The 18,810-nt window shown below is 40.7% G+C and overlaps 1 protein-coding gene across 4 annotated transcripts in view; it reads left to right on the forward strand.

The window, feature by feature from the left end:
* Window positions 1-18,591, forward strand: part of LOC140683684 (uncharacterized) — a 545,997-nt gene extending 527,406 nt beyond the window's left edge. The window contains exons 10-11 of one of the 4 annotated variants that reach the window (XR_012054984.1): window positions 17,681-17,813; window positions 18,272-18,591. The gene's annotated coding sequence lies outside the window, so the exon portion shown is untranslated. The remainder of the gene's footprint in view (window positions 1-17,680; window positions 17,814-18,271) is intronic. The other 3 variants (XR_012054985.1, XR_012054986.1, XR_012054987.1) reach the window with 3 other exon arrangements.
* The last annotated feature ends 219 nt before the right edge of the window (window positions 18,592-18,810 follow it).

The following is an 18,810-nucleotide window of genomic DNA, read 5'->3' on the forward strand; positions in this document are numbered from 1 at the left end:
ATCCATATAATGACCTGCCAAAAACAGAGAGCACAGTATCTTCCCACAGGACATGGATAGCTAGAAAGCTGCAAATGCTCTTTCAGTCAGCCAGACAAAAATAAGGAGAAAATCTTATTCTTTCCTTAAAGAGAAGCCTCTCTGTTTCCCATGGAGTTTCCCATGCTAAAAAGCCAAGTTGCCTCAGCTTAAGATCACAGTTATAAAAAAATTAGACCAAGAGGGCTGTGATTTTTCAGCACACAGTAGCAGAGTAGGCAGTGTATAAGAAATTTGGTTTGGTAAGTAATTCTTGTAGGGCACTAGTAATTCTGCTCTGCCTATTTTCTTTCTCCAAATTACATTATGGTTCCCCAGATCAAACAGTGAAGTCATGTATGTGTCTGGATCTGGGGACGCTGAAACAATACATTCATTGCCTTGAGAAGATGGAATAGACGGTTCCACTGATTCAAAGTGTATTTAGCACTTGGGATAATATTCCAGAGATCCAGGCTTGGAATCATTTTTTGAGGGCTTGGAAATAAACATATCAGAATTATTACAGCAGGCTTGTGTCTACTGAGGAGTTTAAAGCTTGGCAGCAGTGCAGAAGATATTAAAAATACATGAAGCTTCCTTTAATGTAAAGTCCTCTGATGGTAAAGTGGATGGTCATTGAAATGGCCAAAGCCATTCCCTTCAGATGATTTCAGGAAAGAAATGCACCCTTAACTCAGTTGCATATGACACAAATATTTATCATCCTAAAAATGACACAGGGATCAATAAAAACTGGAAGAACTTCATAGACATATCCTTTCCTAATTGAAAAGCTTAACATGACCATTTCAACAAGAATAATATACCCAGATTTGACCTACTTCAAAATAAAAAAAAAAAATCATTTTATGGCTGCTTGCGTCACTGTATATACTTGTTTCCTTCAAGATAGCTTTATAAAATGTATAAATATTCCTTGCCAGCATTTTGATCCGAGAGAAAAGTTTCATCCTTCAATAGTGCACATAATAGAATTGGTCAGATTTGAAGCATGGGAGCACTTTTTTATCTTGGATCTTTAATATTATACAGTTCAGGCAACAGAATTTAACCAAACCATTAGAGATATAACTAATAAGCTCTCCCCTCACAAAAATTCTTATAGTATAGCCTTCATTTTGTTTCTTGCTTTCCTGATTTATGTGTAGTAAAAACATGGTTTAAATAAGATATAAAATTTGAATTCTTATTTAATTATCTCATGAGACAATTAATGTCTCTAAAAATTTCAATATTTTGGCCACAAAACAGATTTAGTAAAAACAAGAGTGGCAGCACTAAAGTCAAAAGAAAGGTCTATTAAATCAGTAACCTACTGATTTAAATAGGACTAAGACTGCACCCTGTGACTTTACACATACTTATCATGCAAATTTCCAGAACATCCTAGTAAGCTTTTCATTCTAAGGCACTTACAAGGTCCTGCCTCCAACAAACTGTTTCCTAGAGATGCACATGTCACTCACACTTAAACCTCTTCTCTATCCTAAACTTACTGGTTTCTAGAACAAGATGAGAGCTTGGATCACATAACACTGCTCCTAAGCCTCTTAAAATTATGCTGCAAATTTTAGGAGAATGAGTTTGTTTAAAATATTTAATAGTATCTTTCACCATTCCTATACAAAAATATTTATTTTCAATCTTAAGGAGTATCTCTTCTCAGGAAGTTTTTATTTTGGTCTTCTATGCCAACAACATGACACATATTTTTCTAACTCACAACATACCCTGAGGTTCAGTCTTCAGAAAGACACTGAGAACCATACATTGCTTTATTTCTTTCTGGTAGACAAAATCCCCTTATAAATAGAGCTGACATGACTAAGAGGAAAGTCCTGTAAAACCAGGTGATAATGAATAAGATATTCTAATGGTTTAGTTTAAAATGCTCTGTGTTTTAAGATAATGCTAGAAACTGACCAGTCACCAAATGTAACAGGCAAATGAAATGTAGAAATGTAGAAATGTAAAATAATCATCAAGCTAAGACTCATTATACACAAAGTTAACAACTGAAAAATTAAATGTATGGTTTAAACTAACTTAGATTTCCTCTAAACAGAGAAACTAAATTTCAGCAGGCAATTCCCGTCATCTGATCAACTGCCTTCTTAAGGTGCTAGTCTCTAGCCAGTGACTACTGCTGGCCTCGAGACATCTAAGTTAAAGTGGGCATCTATCTTCTGAACAGCTGCTGACACCTACACTCGCTAAACTGCATGGCAAAGCTAGCAGGAATACAATGCATCAGTAGGAGACTGGATGTCCTGTTGTTTGTGTTTAGAAATGCCTGCACCTCTAACAGAGACACAAATAGCGATGCTGAGTTCTAGGGGAGTTCTAGGGGAGTCCTCATGCGCAGTTCTAGAGGAGTTTTGATGCGAGGCAGTTGCAGTAGCTGGCTTTTGGCTGACTCCAGTGAGTTGCATGTCAAGAAAGTATGTCATGCACAGGTGACAACAAAACTGACCCAACAGGTAATCCCTGAGATAATTTATACATCCAGCAGGGAAACAGGACAGCAAGGAAAACAATTTTATTTTGGTACAGGATGAACAAAGTACCTCAAAGTTGTGCTGTGACCACTTCAGTTTGCTCCTGTTGTTCCTGCCTGGAAAATCAGCTTCTTCTGTAATTTCCTGACTCCTGATGACAATAGAGAGAACATATACTCGGTATTTAATGACGAGAAGTTGCAGCGCATACTAATGGTGCCATAGCTTCTAATATCATCCAATATCCCCTGCTGGCTTTGCAATTACATACACATGGAGCAGGGAAGTGGCATGTGGCACTCCCGGTGAGGATAAACAGGTGTCTAGAATTACCTACTGACATCTCTCAGAGGAAGAAGGTAAGTGTGAGTTAACTGACCCCACACACAGCTCTGAATGCCTTGGCGTCCCTAAGGGCAAAGGCTGATGTTGGAATAAGGGGAGTCTGGTCTGTGTCTGTGAGTGACTACCCTAAATTCCCTTTCCCCTCTCCTGGTTAGGAGGACACTCCTTATAACCAAGCCAAAACCCAATGTTTTGTCACCCACTATTGCACTCAGTGTAAAGGTATTTAATCAGAACATATTTAACAATAATAATCAAAGCATATGTAATCAGGGTCTTCATCTTCAGTTTGTGGTATTCCTTTCCACTGAATTACACATGTATGCAGTTCAGGAGAAAAAGAAATGTTCTCGTCTTGGGATTGGGAAGATAATTTTATTTCTCCTGTGTACTTTTTCCCTTAGACAGGAAAAAAAAAATGGACAGAGGAAAACTTTTAGAAGAGTATTTTAATTGCTTCTAGGGTTAAAAAACCAACAGTATTTTGTGTCTCTGCTGTTATTTAATGCTGCAACCTGTACTAGATTAAATTACATGGCAGAGTACTACAGTGTATTGGACAGCAGGCAAAGAACATGCTATGTTCTACTCATTACTGTGCCTTTGAGCGAATTTGAGTGCACCTCCATTCTATAGAATCCTATATCCTATAAAGAATATTAATCCCTGTTTAGAGACTCAGTTTTCAAGACCAGGCTTCTCTCTTAATTGTATAAGGAAATACGTGTCTGAGTCACCTTTTTTCTTTTGGTTTTCACTGGAAGTCAAATTACCTTGGGTGGGTTTTTTTGTACACTCGCAGAGCCAAAACTGTTAGCTTTTTATATTTCACAGAAAAAAAAAATAAAATATTTTCAAAATTAAGCTATTTTTTAAAAATCACCGAGATTTAAAAAATAAATTGGCTTTTCTATTCATAACTGAAATGTGCTTATTCACATACATGCATGCCTATATGAGTGTGCCTATATGATAAGTATTACTATTTGAGAGAGACAGAAGAGAGAGAGAAAGGGAGAGAGAGATAACAGCATGCCTTTGGTAGTCATTACTTCTCCATTACTTCTTCTTTGAATAGGCATCACTTTTTACTCCTGAAATTCTAAATTTAGTCAGGGAGCCTCAAATTTCATTAAATCTCATGTTTCTATTTTGGCATGAGGAAAACCAAATCGTGAACTAAACAATTTCTTTGGATACATCTCACCAAAGCAAGAGCTGTGGATCTGTGAAACCAGTAAGTGACCTGGTTGTTTTCTACTCTTCCAGCTACAAGATTCTCTAACTCTGTTATCTTTTCAATTCCTTTATGTTTTGAGTCCAGGGAGGGAGGAGGGGGTTTGCAATTAAAATCGGCACAGGTCACTGCGTTGAGATGAAAGACGTTGAAGGCAGGCACCTGCCCGGGTGTTGGCGTGGAGATGGATGATGAATTGAACACTGCCACCTTTTGGCTGTGGCCACGGCCAGGGAGTTGCGATGAGGCTATTTTTGCCAGACTTCCTTCTAGAGCGGGCTGGGCATCTGGCAAAAGCACCCTTTCGTGCCAACCCAACGTTGGCTGCACTTCGTAGCACAGCCCAGGTTAGCACACATCGTGTTGCCATCACGTACCTTAGATTTCGCCCCTTATCGGCGAGGTCCTCGGAACTGAGAAGATGGGCTAATAATACGAAGAGCTGTTAGCTTTACTAAAGACTAAATGCAATCAAGTTGATGTAAACAGTCACTTCAGCCTGACTGTGGTACACTCTTCCTGCCTCAGGAATACTTGAGAGTATCTCGCATTGTGTTGTGCTGAAATAGTGTTTTCTCAAGCGGTGAATTATATACAGTTTGTACTTCAACCTCTTTTGAGCACTTAGCTGTGAATGTTTGTATCAGTGCCAGTGAGTGTGAGGTGATCTCATTAGAAAGAGAAAGAAAATACTATCAGCCACAGAATTATTTCACGGTGATTAAATGACAAGCTCTTATTCACGTTAGTTCTGCAGTTCTTACACAGGTGTAACAAAAAAAAAAAAAAAAAAAAAACCACAAAAAAAAAAAAAAAAAAAAACAAAAAAAAAACAACACCACGAAACATTTGCTTTTAAGAGCCCAGTGTCTGCCCTGCCGCCCCGGCATGCGTCGCTGCCCGAGGCTGCCCGAGGTGCAGAGCGGTGGCTCGGTGCCTCCTCGAGGTACGATCCCCGCGTGTTCTCCCCACGCAAACCTCACCCACACAAGGGTGTACGCCCTCGCCTCACACTCCCTCCTGCCCCCGTTGTACTACAGGGGCAAAACCCCGTTTGCTCAGCGGCTGAAGAGCTCCGGGAGGAATGTCCGGCCCCGGTGACCTTAACGGGGCCGGGCTTTCACCTCCACTTTTTCGCCGAACTCTTCACCTTTGTGAACCTAAAATGCACGGCTCCGAGGGGAGATGCAGGTGGAAGGGCATTCCCCGTGCAAACACCGGGCGCTTTCCTCAGCCCAGCGCGGCCTGGCTGGCGTCCCACCGCCCTGCGGCGGCGCGCGTTGCCCGGCAACGGGGAGCCCCGGCCCGCCCGCTCGCCCCGGGGCGCGGCGGCGCCCGGCCGGCGGGAGGGGCGCGGGCTCCGCTCCGGCTGCCGAGCGAGCCGCGCCGGGCCGGGCGCTGTCCCGGTGGGAGCGGCGAAGAGCCGCAGCACCCGCGCCCCCGGGGCGGCTGTCGGCCACCGCCGGCCGTTCCCAGCCTCCCCGGCAAGCTGCTCGGCCCCGGCCGGGCGGGGCGGGCGCGCTCCTCCCGCGGCCGTGCGTGCGAGCTGGGCGGCGGGCCCGGCCGCCGCGGAGGGGTCCTGGACTCCGTCCATGGGCTGGTGTGCGAGGAGGGAAGACAAAGCCCCCTGGCTCCCCTGCCCCTCCTTGGCAGAGCCCAATGCCCCGCTGCTTTCATTTGTTTTTGATCTGCCTCATTAAAAGACTATTGATGGCTTTAACTATTGTCCTTGTTTAGGTGCTGATTTACAAGTGCTAATATCTGACTGTGCCGAGATTAATGGGAGCCCGTGAAGTTTACAATTATCCGCAGGTCCCTTGACCACACATGGAGGGGTTTGGGTTGGGGTCACGCACTCATGAAAAACTCCAAAGCAGGCTTAAACCTGGGAACATTTTAATAGGATTGAATTTGTAATAGGATTTGGCTGCTTGGCCTAAACTATAGGATAGGAGGGTTTGCTCTGGCTTATTTTGGAGTTGAGTTTTGGGGTTCTTTAACCTGGTGTCATTACTATGGCACAACAAGGTGCGGGTTTCAACATTGTAGATTTGGGGTTTATTTTTTGTGAAAACCTAAGCACAAATATCTTTGATATAGAATATTAAAACAAGGATCCCTCTATCTGTACATACAGCATATATAGCATATATGTGATAGGCTCCAACACTATGTATTATTTGATGCATATCTGTATGCTTTATGTGAGCTTCAAGGTGCTGAAATTATTGACAACATATATGGCATCAATTAAAAAATACAAATGTGTTACTTAACTGGAGCAAGAGTTCTGTTGAATAGCAAAACATTCCCATGCCAACTCTTGCCTTACTCAAAAAAAGCCACGTTAGGAAATAGTAACTGTGCAGTAAATTATATTTGTTGAAAGTAGTGCTAGAAATTGAGGGGAAGTTATATGGGAAGGTGGGAGAGAAGCTGAAAATGAATCATTTGAGCAATTAGTTCTCACAAGTTGACAGCAGCGAATTTCAGTTGGTGCCACTGGCTCCTATGGCTGTTCATTCATTTACATCACTTTGTGCTAGGCAATAGTGCTGGTACACTTCTTATTATGCTTAGACTGCTGCAAAACAGTATCTTATGAATCCCCTCATTATTAGGCACCCTCATTTAGTAGTTCTGGGCTTGTGGCTTACTGGGGCTTTTCGTAGGGTTTTGGTTTTTTTTTAGTAACACAGCAAAACTAGAAATACATCATACTTGTCCTCAGGGTCATGAAAGCACTTCCTTTCAGGATATAAACTGGAAACCCTACAGCACCAAGAGAGGTACAGTGGTTAGAAGGTGTCATGAAAAAATAATGGGAAGCTAATACAGATACAGTTTGCTTGGTTTCAAAAGTTCTAATATTGCCAACTTTAGGGAAATGTGAGCTTATGAGAAAACAGCAGCAGGAAATCCTGCACTAATGTATGTCCCATGAAATCTCAGAAAATACCATTGGTCTTGCTGGAGTAGAATCAGGCAAAAGATGGGCAGAGTTTCCCTCTATTTAGAGCCTTGAAGCTCAATTTTTTGAAGTTAAGACTGATGGAAGAAAGTCCTTGTTCAGGGGTCTGTATGTGTGTATTCTAACTGCCCAGTCCTTTGCACTATTGTAGTTCCACATGCTGTGCATCTTTCCTGTCCTTATAAAATCAAGGACTTGAATAATATTCTGTGGCAAGGCTGTGGGTGTCTGGCTCCCCTAGCCAGATTTTTTCATTTCTATAGCACTCTGTAACTGCTCCTTGGAAATTCTGAGACAAAGCAAGCAAACAAAAATAATATTTCTAATTAATTTAAGTATAATAATTATTCCAAAGGTTTTGTTATTATTCCATAGCTCTGTTATTTGCTAACTTTATTCTATGGTTGATTTTCAACAGCAACTATTCATAACGGCAGTGAGGGATTTGAAAATATATTGGATATAAGGGTTTCCTGATAAGTGAGTGGGCATTGTGTTTTGCAGAGTAACCATTCCAGACACCATATAGCTATAGCCGTATTAGGAGGATTAACAGCCGAAGTAATTATGATTTGAAATGTGCATCATCTCTTTTAGCCTTCAGGAGTAAAATGTGGAAATGAGTGGGACAGTCCTCACCTCCCTAAGAAATGTTGTTTTATGCTATTTGCAGGTCCAAGAAGACAAATGTGCTTCAGCTGAAGTTATATTGGAAGGTTTAAAAATCTCATCAGGACTAATTATATTTTGAGTATTTTCAAGGAAACCTTGTGGAATCATAACTTTGAAGCTACTCTGAATCTTGTGGCAAATTCAGTGGCCATGACTCTACAAGAGACATGTAGCCAGTGTATAATGAAATTTTGAGACTGTTTTAACCAGGAAAAATGTTTTCTGCCCCGCTATTTTCTTTGAACTCAGATTATGCTGTCTCATTAGCAGTTCCTCACTGTCTGACTGAAGTAGGAATCTGGATGAAAATGAACTGACAGCGACTTAATCTAAACAAGCAGGACATGGTAATTGCTCACAGAGAAAAGTACTTTAAAACAGTTAGTAAAAGCCTGTGGAGTAGGAAAGGAGAAGTGGAGCTGGGGGGAGGTGTTGCTCCTGAGCTAAACAGGTAGGGCTGACTGCTGGTTTGGTGCTGTGCTAGATACAGAGATAAGGCTTTTTCTAACATCAACTGGAGCTTAAGGCTGAAGCCCTTCAGGCTGCCCAGTGCTCTCTTCTCTATTTCTTCCCCCTCCCTTTATTGATAAGAAGCTCTTACACTTGCAGCAGCACCACTGGTGCTTCATTCTGGAGCAGGCCAGGACATAATGCACCCTACACTGGGACAGTGAGGCCAGGTGTACATGCTTCCATTGCTTCTTAAATGTGTAGCTCTGCAGACACTTCACATTTGCTAAAGCCAGCACTGCCACCAGAAGAATCAGTCCTGCCTGCCCCTGTTCCCAAGTAAGCTTTTCCATCCATCCTCTTCCTTTCATGCTCATGCACTATCATACCAGCAGGGACAGGTCAAAACACCTCTGATGATTGACTTTGGTAACCTACCCCATGGAAAAGTGTGGAATGGAAGTAGAAATCCCCACCGTCATCACCACAGTCAGTCCCCTGAGCCAGCTGCCTGCGGGGCTGCCGCAAAGGGGCTGGGGATTAGGAATGGGGGATAAAGGAGATGATTGCTATTTTTGGCAGTAAAGTCAATGCTGTTCTCTCTGCACAATATAAAGAGCTGGCACTCCTAAAAGCCTCTCAGGGGTAATGTTGGGGTTCAAACCAGAGTACAGAGTGGTGAGATGGCAAGATTGAGCTTTAGGCCACCATGACTGTGCACAAAACTTATAAGGACCGATGGGGTCAACCCAAGGAAAAAGAGAAAAATGCCTTCTGAGACTGATGGGTGAAATAGGGATGGAAGAAAGTTAATAAGCAATCATATGGATTACCTCTGTGCATTCATGAGCACAATCCAAGAAGCACTGCCTCTCTACATGCATTCACTGTGGCAAAGCCAGGTCCTGCAGTTGCCACAGGGAGGGCTGACTTTCAAAGAGCCAGTGACAATGGCAGCTCTTTCAACTGTGCACCTGCAAGACCTTTAAAAACATCAGGTTGGATGAGAACCCAGATTACATGTTTGAACACAGGCTGTTGCCATGTTTCTGCAGTTATTATTTTGTCTTTCTGGTATGACAGAAATTTAGAAGAAATGCATGGATTTTAAAATTATGACAGACAAGATAGACATCTGGTATGGCATTGCAATTGTTTCAAGAAAAGGTGGTTTAAGATGTAAAAATATTATGCAATTTTTTTTTCAAGTGACTGAAGTTTTTTTGGGACATTTTGTTATTTACTTACAATATACAGAATAATTTTGAATCTATTTATAATGATTGATTTTCACTGATAATGAAGTTTTACTCAACTCAAACTGTAAGGAGGATCTCCTTTTTCTATCTTTTAATGTTTTTAATGTGACACAAAAATTATAGACAAAAGCCTCATTATGCATGTATGTGAAAAGAAAAGTGGATAGGAAAGAGAGATTACAGTCACTTAATCTGTAACACTTACACTAGTTTAAAATTAGAAAGCTATAACTAATTATCTCATTTGCAAAGATTGAGCAAAATCTTACCAAATATCCATGACAGAGTCTAATTTATCATGTATCTCATATGGTATCTTTTCCATAATAGGTAAATCAATGAGACCCAAATGCCAGTCATTGATCTAATGGACAGATGGTGATTTCCATTTGATAAGGATTAAAGTTTTGGCAACGAGGATGGCTAGAAGTATCAATTTTTCTTGTGGTGAAGAGATTGTTGAGAATTGCCTTCAAATATTTGTACTGTTAATAAAGGTTGTGTTTTTGTATACAGAGAAGCTAGCCCTGCTTCTCACAGCCACTGCTGCTTGTGCTTGTCAAGTCACTGAGCCGCAGTGAAAATGCTCCACATTCAGCTTTGCACAAAGTGCACAGTGGGGTTTAAGGTGTTTGTTGTTTGCATGGAGCAAGAATTTGCTATCTGATGTGCTGTGTAGGCAGGTGAGAGCATCTTTGAAAGTTGGCAACCTCATGAGGAGGCTTGATAAGTGTTTTTTTTCAAAATGCACTTTGTCATTCAGGCTCTAGCAAGACAGTCCCTCTGACATTAAAGGACTACTGATGACATCCCAGGTGTCTGGATCCATATTACACGGAGGGCTGCTGCACACTGAGGAGGTGACTGGATCACTGAGCTTTTTCAGCCAGGCAAGTAATGGCTCTGTCTGGCCCCAAATTTCTGTGTGCAGGCCCTAACAGGAATTTTCCCAGAGTAAAAGAATAAATCTTGAGTGTCCCACTAGACAAAGATTTTTATCTTCACCAACTGCCACTGATTTGCTTGTACTCTCTGGTTGGATTGCAGCATGGAAGCCCACAAAATGAACTTCCAGTATTCTTTTGGAGGAGTCTTTCACTGGGGTCATTGGTTACAGGCGCTTTAGAGGCAAAAAGTGCTTGTTTCTGAAGTCGTTGATGTGGTATGTCCTAGCTAGCATCTCTCTAGGAAACAAAGGAAATCATGACACTTTCTTTGTGTGATTTCCCACAAAAAAAAAAAAAAAAAGAGAAATGAAGAAGCAACAGGAGAAAATGTTTCACAATGTATTTTGTTTCCTTCTGCTCTTACTTTTACACTTCTGCTGCTTTTACTGCTGTAAGTTCTCTCAATTACTCTGGTCCCTGTCAGGTTTTAGAGCTTCAGCCATAAGCCAGGACACTGGAAATAGGTCCTGGACAAACACCTGATGGAAAGTAATAATAGTTAAAACAATCCCAAAATGTTCCTGCCCCAAGGATATTGCAACCTAAGGAATAATGTACTTGCTGTGTTCACTTCCAGTGAGGTGCTAACTCAAGATTATCTTTGTGACTATATGATTTTCCACAGAGCTACAAGGCAAGCTTTCTTTTTGAGTAGAGAAAGTCTAAAGTGTACCTATATTTCAAGAGTGAAATAGGTGGTAATAATAGATACATAATGACAAGAGAGTAAACAATAGCCTGATATCTGCTAGGATGGTCAGTCATACATGTATGACAATTAATCTTTAAACAGCTCTGGTAAAGTCTCAGTTTAAATCCAAAGGAGAAAAAGCTCAACAAAGAATCTGTAAGAATTCTGTATTGCATTGGATTTGGGCAAAGAAAAATCATATATAAAAAGGCTGGAGCAAACAGTGAATTACAGTTACTGGAGTCTGCTCTGTCAGAGACTGTGTGGCTGTAATGTCTTCTGAGGCTGAAGAAGCACAGCTGGCACTGACAGCAGGGTCATAGGGTGCTGGTATTTATTATATAGTGAAATCTGCCTTAAATGAGCACACAAGGAAGCAATAGAAAAGATTGGTTAGCAGGAAAGACCACAAGCTGGACAAAATTGTACTTAACTTGGTGAGTATTTTGGAGAAGCCTGGTCAGACTCTACCAGTCAAGCTGGGGGATGTGCAGCAACACTGGTTTGGAGAGCAGCCTAACCAGTTCATACTTAGATCCTGACATTCATGTAAGTGGGGGCAGAAGATGCAGACAGGGAAAGGAGGTCTGCAGCTGGGGGCAGAATGGATTTCCTTTTCAATTCCTATTAATCCTGTTGCTAGCTTTTGTGCTACAACTCTGGGTTAGGATGAGAAGGAGGTGGAGGAATTTACTTTTTCTCCAAATAATGTACCCCAAAAACATCTAAATGAAAGTCAGTGCCTTGTTTGAGTGGGGGAACAGCATGCATATAGAAAGCCTGGATTAGTTGCTGTAAAATGAAAAAGAAAACTTGATAAAGGCATAGCTACAATTTTTTGGGGGTACATTTCTGTGTTGAAAGATGACTACAGGATGCTGTCTTCTTCTTGCTTTACCTTTTGCTCCTGCTGTCAAGCCATGTTAACCCAGAGGAGTCTTGTTTCCCTGCCACCCTTCCCACTATTCCCTGAAAAAAGGACTATATACCCTGAATTTCTTTCCTACCTCAGCCTGTCCCTTCCATTTCTTTTGAGGACACTCACCATAAGTGTAATTTTTACTGTGTGCATTTCCAAAATTTGCTTTTTTAAGAAATCTTAGGCTACAGAACAGGGTTGGGGTTTTTATTAGTTGGCAGAGGACGTGAAAAGCATTTTGTTAAATACAACTGTATAGTGCTTGGAATTTTTTCTTACCAAATATGCAAAAGAACACAAGTTGTCCTGTGAGTGTCACAGCTTATTGAGTTTGATTTCCTACAGATTTGTATCCCGTTTCCTTCCCTCACTCCCACTACAATAGTTCTGTCTCCCTCTGTAAACCCTCTGACATCTGTCAGGCAAGAAATAACACACACCCTGGCTAATCTGGATCCATGCATATGCAGATTGGGCAGCTGGCTACTACCAAGACACATAACATATCACATCCGAGTTCTTCCTGCTCTCTTTTCAATGGGGTTTTCATGCTGAGTCTCTCTCCACTTCCCAGCTGCAGATTATAAAAAAATGCAGTTAATTGTCTCTAAGACTTCTGCTTCTCTTTCAAATTGTAGTTACATTTCCTAACAGACTAAAAAGTTATAAAGTAGACTGACTGGCAGAAAAGTGGAGAAGTAGAAGGACAGAAGCTCCATTTTCTTGGAAAACCAGCCTGAAATATTTCATTTAGATCATTCTCTTTAAGGATAATACAGTACTTTGCTTTACTTTCTCCTATGGCACAAACAGAAATTGTGAAAGTCTGAATCCCAAATCAGTTTCAGAAGATGGCATCCATGTCCCGTTACCCCAGGTTGTATTCACTTTTCTCTGTACCAGGAACCAAGCTTCAGCCTCTCTAGGAACAGCGGTTGTTTTAGGTAGGGATTTCTCTGCTTCATTGTTGACACTTTCACTCCAGACTGCCTGAGGTGTCATTCAGTGAGGCAGGAACTGATTCTTGGGTGATGATCCCTGTCACCACACCAGAGAAACATAAACTGGTATCAGTTTGATAGCTCTGGTATCTATTTCAGTATTGAAAACAAAAGTCGGACAGCACTGACTGATAAGTCAAGTGTACATCATGCCAGTTGTTTGAAAACAGAAGCACCTGGATTCTCTTTACTTCTTTGCCTACTGCAGGCATGAAGTAGGATCCTGAGCTAGTGCCTAACTCTTCAATCTGTTCTGGCTTTTACACTGAAACCCAGAGCATAATTCTTGCTTGTATTTTAGCCTAATTTGCTGAGAACATCATGGGGCTAGAAGTTTTGGATGGCTTTCTTGCTATGTCTTAGTAAGGATTAAAGTGCAATACATTTAGCTGTGAAGACTCTCCAAAGAGCATCTGCAGAACACATGAAACCTACATATAGATTTACTTCAAAGGCTCTAATTTTTCAAAATTCAAGCAAATTTTTAATGGTGAGAACAATAGGTACATGTTTTATTCCCAACAAATTGTCTCAGACAACCGTCAAGTACCTGCCTGAAAGGTTACATAATTGAACTGTTTTTAAACCATTAGACCTACCTGACTTATAAAAACGTATTTTTCACTAGCATTCTCTTCAGAAATGATCTGCCAGTTTTAACTGAAACCTAGAAAAAATATTTTTACTCTCCAGCATGGAAATTTATAATCACATAGAGTTTAGCAAAGTTACTTTAATGAATTTACTATCATAATATGGAGGTGTAACACATCGAGCAGTCAGCTTTACATGTATAAAGGGCTGGTGGTAAAATAAAAATCTTTGAATCTTGCAATGTATTTTGCAAAAGCAGAGGCTCATCTGACACTCCTATACAAAATTATTCCTGCAATGAGGCAGTCCTCAGGTTTCATACTGACTATAGAAATTATGATTCTATACTCTAAATATCGTAACAGAAGGAAAAAATGGCAAAGAGCTAATCAGAACCAGTGCTGAGATTTTCCCTTATGTTTGTGCACCTAAATTTACAACATTCTTTTAAAAATTTAGAAGATCTGAAAAATGTCCTTATAGTTCATAAGATTATTAATCTTACACTTTAAATGTGTTTGACCATATTTTTTCAACTTCATTTTCCAATCCAGAATAAATAAAGGGAAAGGTAAACAAAGTATTGGGGGAGAATTAAGGGGTATTTCAGCTTCACTGGAAAACAGGAGAGGCTTTGACATGGAGGCTTCATTATCACTTCCACTCCTTCCCTGTAGGGATTCATTAAAATGTCAGCTGTGTGAAGGTATACCCATAAATATATAAATAATACATAATAATTCCATTTGCAGATTCCACTCGGGAATACTAGCCCCAAACCATTTTAGTTCTTGCTTATACCAGGGAAAATCATAAGCATTATTCTGCTTCGGTGTGACTCCACTGGTAGTAATAATATTGTTGCTGCAATACAAAGTGTACACGTGGCTTTTCCTTCAGTATCTTCACACCAAGCTGACATCCTGTGGTTTGGAAGCCCTGTGGACTTTGCTGCCTTCCACATCACAAAGTTAAGAGCTATGGTCTTGAAATAACACCAGCTCAGTTAGATGTAATGGTGGTCTCCAGCTGATTATCCCTGCATGTTTGGACTGGGTGCATGAACTCTCACCTTAGGTCATCCCACAGACAGGTACAAGAAGGCACTGTTGTTAAGAAAGTACAGTTATATGTTTGTGCAGGCCATCTTAGTTATGGTGTTGCCCAAAACTTGTGTTCCTAGCTTTTCCCAGACTATGAGAACATGGCTAATTATGTATGTTCCATATACGTTTACCAGGATCCCTTTATCACAATCTGCTTTGTGTTTGGGCAAAGGTGAGAGAACTCAGTCTAGCTGCAGAGAGATGTCACCTGCTAGGTGACTGCATCTCTCAGGATAACAGTGCTAGCTAGTATGGAGAAAACATTAACAACCTGGGGACAGCTGCTTGGCAGTCTGTGTGAAAGAGGTGGGTGGTCTCAGCCTTGCTCATGGCAGCCAATTGGCTGATAAAAATTCCTTTAATCAACACCCAAGCCAGCAATCAAAAGAGTTTAGGACTGAATCAAAGAATTGCTTTGTTTGGAAGGGACCTTAAAGATTGTTTAGTTCCAACACCTCTGACATGGATGTCTTCCACTACACCAGGTTATTCAAACACTGTCAAAACTGACCTTCACAATTCTTCCTATTACCTAATCTAAATCTACCCTCTTTCATTTTTAAGCCATTTACCCTTGTCCTACCACACCCTGGTAAAAAGCCCCTCTCCATCTTCCTTGTAAGCCCCCTTTAAGAATTGAAGGTGCTATGAAGTCTCCCTGGAACCCTCTGTTCTCCAGGCAAGACAACCCCAACTCTCTCATCCTGTTTCCATAGGAGACATGCTTCATCCTTCTGATAATCTTGATGAGCTCCTGAAGAATTACTCCAACAGGGCCCTGTCCATTTTACATGTGCCCTGGAGCTGGACTCAGTCCTCCAGGTGGGATCTCATGAGAGCAGAGGGGTTGAATCACCTCTGAAGTCTTTTCCACAAAACTGCTTTCAGAACATAGAGAACATAGAGAGACTGGATTACCCTCTTGGCCTTCCCAGTGGCTCTCAAATTAAAGGGCCGAAGGCAAAACGCATGGACAGTACCTTGGGAGACTTTGCCTAACACAGTCCCTATAAAACCCATTCCATGGGATTACAGTCTCCGGGGCTGTCCCTTTTATAAAGTCAGTACTTTATAAAAGTACTAAGTTGCCTTTTAAAAGATGCTAAAATAATCTTAAGGAAAAAATACATAATTACTATAAATGCAAGTTTTCCATTGGGTCATACATCTTCATTTAACATAGTGATTTAGTGATTCCTAAAGGAAATGATAATAGTCCTTTGTTCTTAAACAAATAAGTTGTGTTCTTTATCCTCCAAAAAGCTGATAATATGATAGGTGTAGCTCTAAGGAATAATTATACTAAATGGCCGTGGTTACCTCAAAAGACAGAATACATCTATTATGCAGAATTCCCTACAGAAATCTTAGAAATCTTATATGCATTGATTGCTAGTTAGCATTAGAAAGACTTTTGCAAGTTGACTTTACCAAAGCAGCAACTATTTGCATTAGCAAACAGGCAACATCAGCCAGCTGATAAGAATACAGTGGAGTAATGCAATTAATACAGCTATGTCTGTTAATTAGTGTTTGCTGACTGTCAAAAGAAGATACTGTTAGGAGACAAACTTATTTTCCTGATTAAAGAGTAGGGCCCATCTTGTTGAATTGAGCTGGACCCACTTTTGATCTAATTAAAGCTACAAGAGTAGTGTGTGCTGGAAACTTATGCCACTCTGACATAGCATTTGCATATTCATAAGTGAGATAGATTGATATTTTGCAATTAACATGGGCCAATGAGAATAAAGCCTAATTAGTAAACATGCTCTCTTTATTAACTTTCAGGTCAGGCCTTTGTCGTAGTATAAAGTAATAATGGAACAGGAAGCCCTTTTTTAAAAAGGACCTTATGCCACGTATAGTTCATTCCCTTCTCACTCAGCCTCCATCTACTTGTTACTCTACTACTGCTGAGAACCACTTAGTTCATGACTGGGATGGTGATAAGGAAAAGGAAATGTATGAGAGTGAAGAAGGAATATGAGATCAAAATACAAGTGGAAATGTTGGTAGATACAAAACTCGGCTATAGACAAGTTCATTAAAATGTGCTCTTTTTTTCTGATTTGAGTTTGCTGATTTCAAATCAAATCTTCAGGTTTAGAATGTTCTCGCAGATCCTCAAACGACAAAAATCGGTCTATAACAAGAAGATGCAATGCACATGCCAGAAGGTGGAGTATGGGAAGAGGGGGCAGGGGGGAAGAAGTTAAGGAACTTGCACATCTCCGCAAAACATAGAAATTGTTAGATTTATAGATAAATTATATTTTTATATATAAAATATAATTTTAAATATCAGATTGTAGAATAATGATCTGCTCAGAATGAGCTGGCAAAATACTTAATAAGCAAAATTTATCTCTGCATACAGCATACTACACGTTTTCCAGAAGTAAGTTTCACATTCCTAACTAGTGTCCTCATTATGATTAAGTAAAATTAATTCTGTATGTCAGTGTTTACAAATTCACTGATTCTAGCCTTCATTTTTTCTCTATTTAAAATACACAAGGATAAGGCATTTAACTAGATGTAACACATCAGAAAATGTCTCACAAACAAATAATATGCAGTATAAACTCCCATTAACTAATAATGTAGTTGACATTGATTGAAAGTGATTAACTCTAGTGCTCTTTTTCATGTTGTTAGTTAAAATAAATACCAGTCTATAATGGGAAAAGTTGGCATCTTCTCATTTTGCAAATGGAATGAACAAAGCTGAATTCTTCCTCATATTGAGTTAAACTAAAGGATTAGTAGATGCATTAGGGAGACAGAGGAATCCAGGTAAAGCAATAATAGTCAATGAGGCAGTCTCAATCATTCACCTTTCCTACTTAAAAGAGGTTAGTTACCTAATGATAAAATTTCACGGTCAATTTGGAATGTGTAATTAAATCTGAATGTAAACCTACTGCTATTTCTCTCTTTTTCAGAGGTCAGTGCAGCAGTATAATTCCTGACCCTTGTCCATGAGCATTTTCTTATAACTGGCGCCAAATATTGTTTTGGAGGAGATATCTCTTTTCCCTAGCCTTCAGTCAGCAGCTTGCTTCTGTGTGAGAGCTGGTAAGTCAGTTGTACATATTCTCATCCCTAAATGTTAGTCATGACAGGAGCCCAGACCCCCATCACAGCTGCCCCCCTGGGAGCTTGGTGCTGGCTTTGCTGGTCTTTCACCACTTGCCTGTCTACAGGGGCCTGGTCATGAGCATGCCTGAATATGGGGGCCCAGCTTAGTGAAGGGCTGTCAGTGCTCCCACAAGGTGCAGTCAGGCATTTCTTGGAGTGGTTGCAGTTTCACTGCACTGCTTCCACAGGGTTCCACATGGGTGGAAATCCTCAGGACTTGGTGAGAGCTGTATGTGTAGTCCAGTTTCACCAACCCTCTTACCATTTACCAGTTTCCTCCTTCCCCCTTCACCTTCTCACTGCCAGAGGTGCCCATCAGTAAGACAAATTTAGAACTGCTGTGTTCCCAAAATTCCTGAGAGGGCAATTGTCTTGTTTGTTTTTCTTATCTTCAGAGCAGGATGCCAGCAGTGATGACTGGACAGGTGATGCACCAGACCTCCCCAATGCTCCTTTGCATCATTGGGGAGTTTCACAAACAGCTTTCTCCTTTTTTCACCATTTCTGCACCAAAGCTACTCCTTTATGACCCAGCTGCAGGGATGGAGGAACCAGGTATGTACTTTAGATGTCCAGTCTTCCTTCTGGTGGAGGAACCAGGTATGTACTCTAGATGTGCTCCCTGCAGTGATGACACTGCCTACTCCTGTAGCGGTGATTCTGCCCACTCCCTCACTGGCTTTTGTCAAAGAAAAAGAAAGACTTCTGTACTGGCAGGGACCAAAAAAAATGTCCTGAATATTGTTTACAGTCGGGAGAAGTTTTTTTTTAATGAGAGGACCACAAGAGCAGAAAATGAGGATGCTCCATGAAAAAAAAAAAAAAAGAAACAAAAAAAAAAAGCAGTAGCCCTATGATGAACTGTAAGTGATAAAGTTAAGGCAAATAAGGCAAATAGTGATTATATGCAAAATGGCACTGTTTCAAAGGTTAG

The sequence above is a fragment of the Taeniopygia guttata genome, chromosome 3 (genome assembly GCF_048771995.1).
Source record: "Taeniopygia guttata chromosome 3, bTaeGut7.mat, whole genome shotgun sequence".
Taxonomy (NCBI): domain Eukaryota; kingdom Metazoa; phylum Chordata; class Aves; order Passeriformes; family Estrildidae; genus Taeniopygia; species Taeniopygia guttata.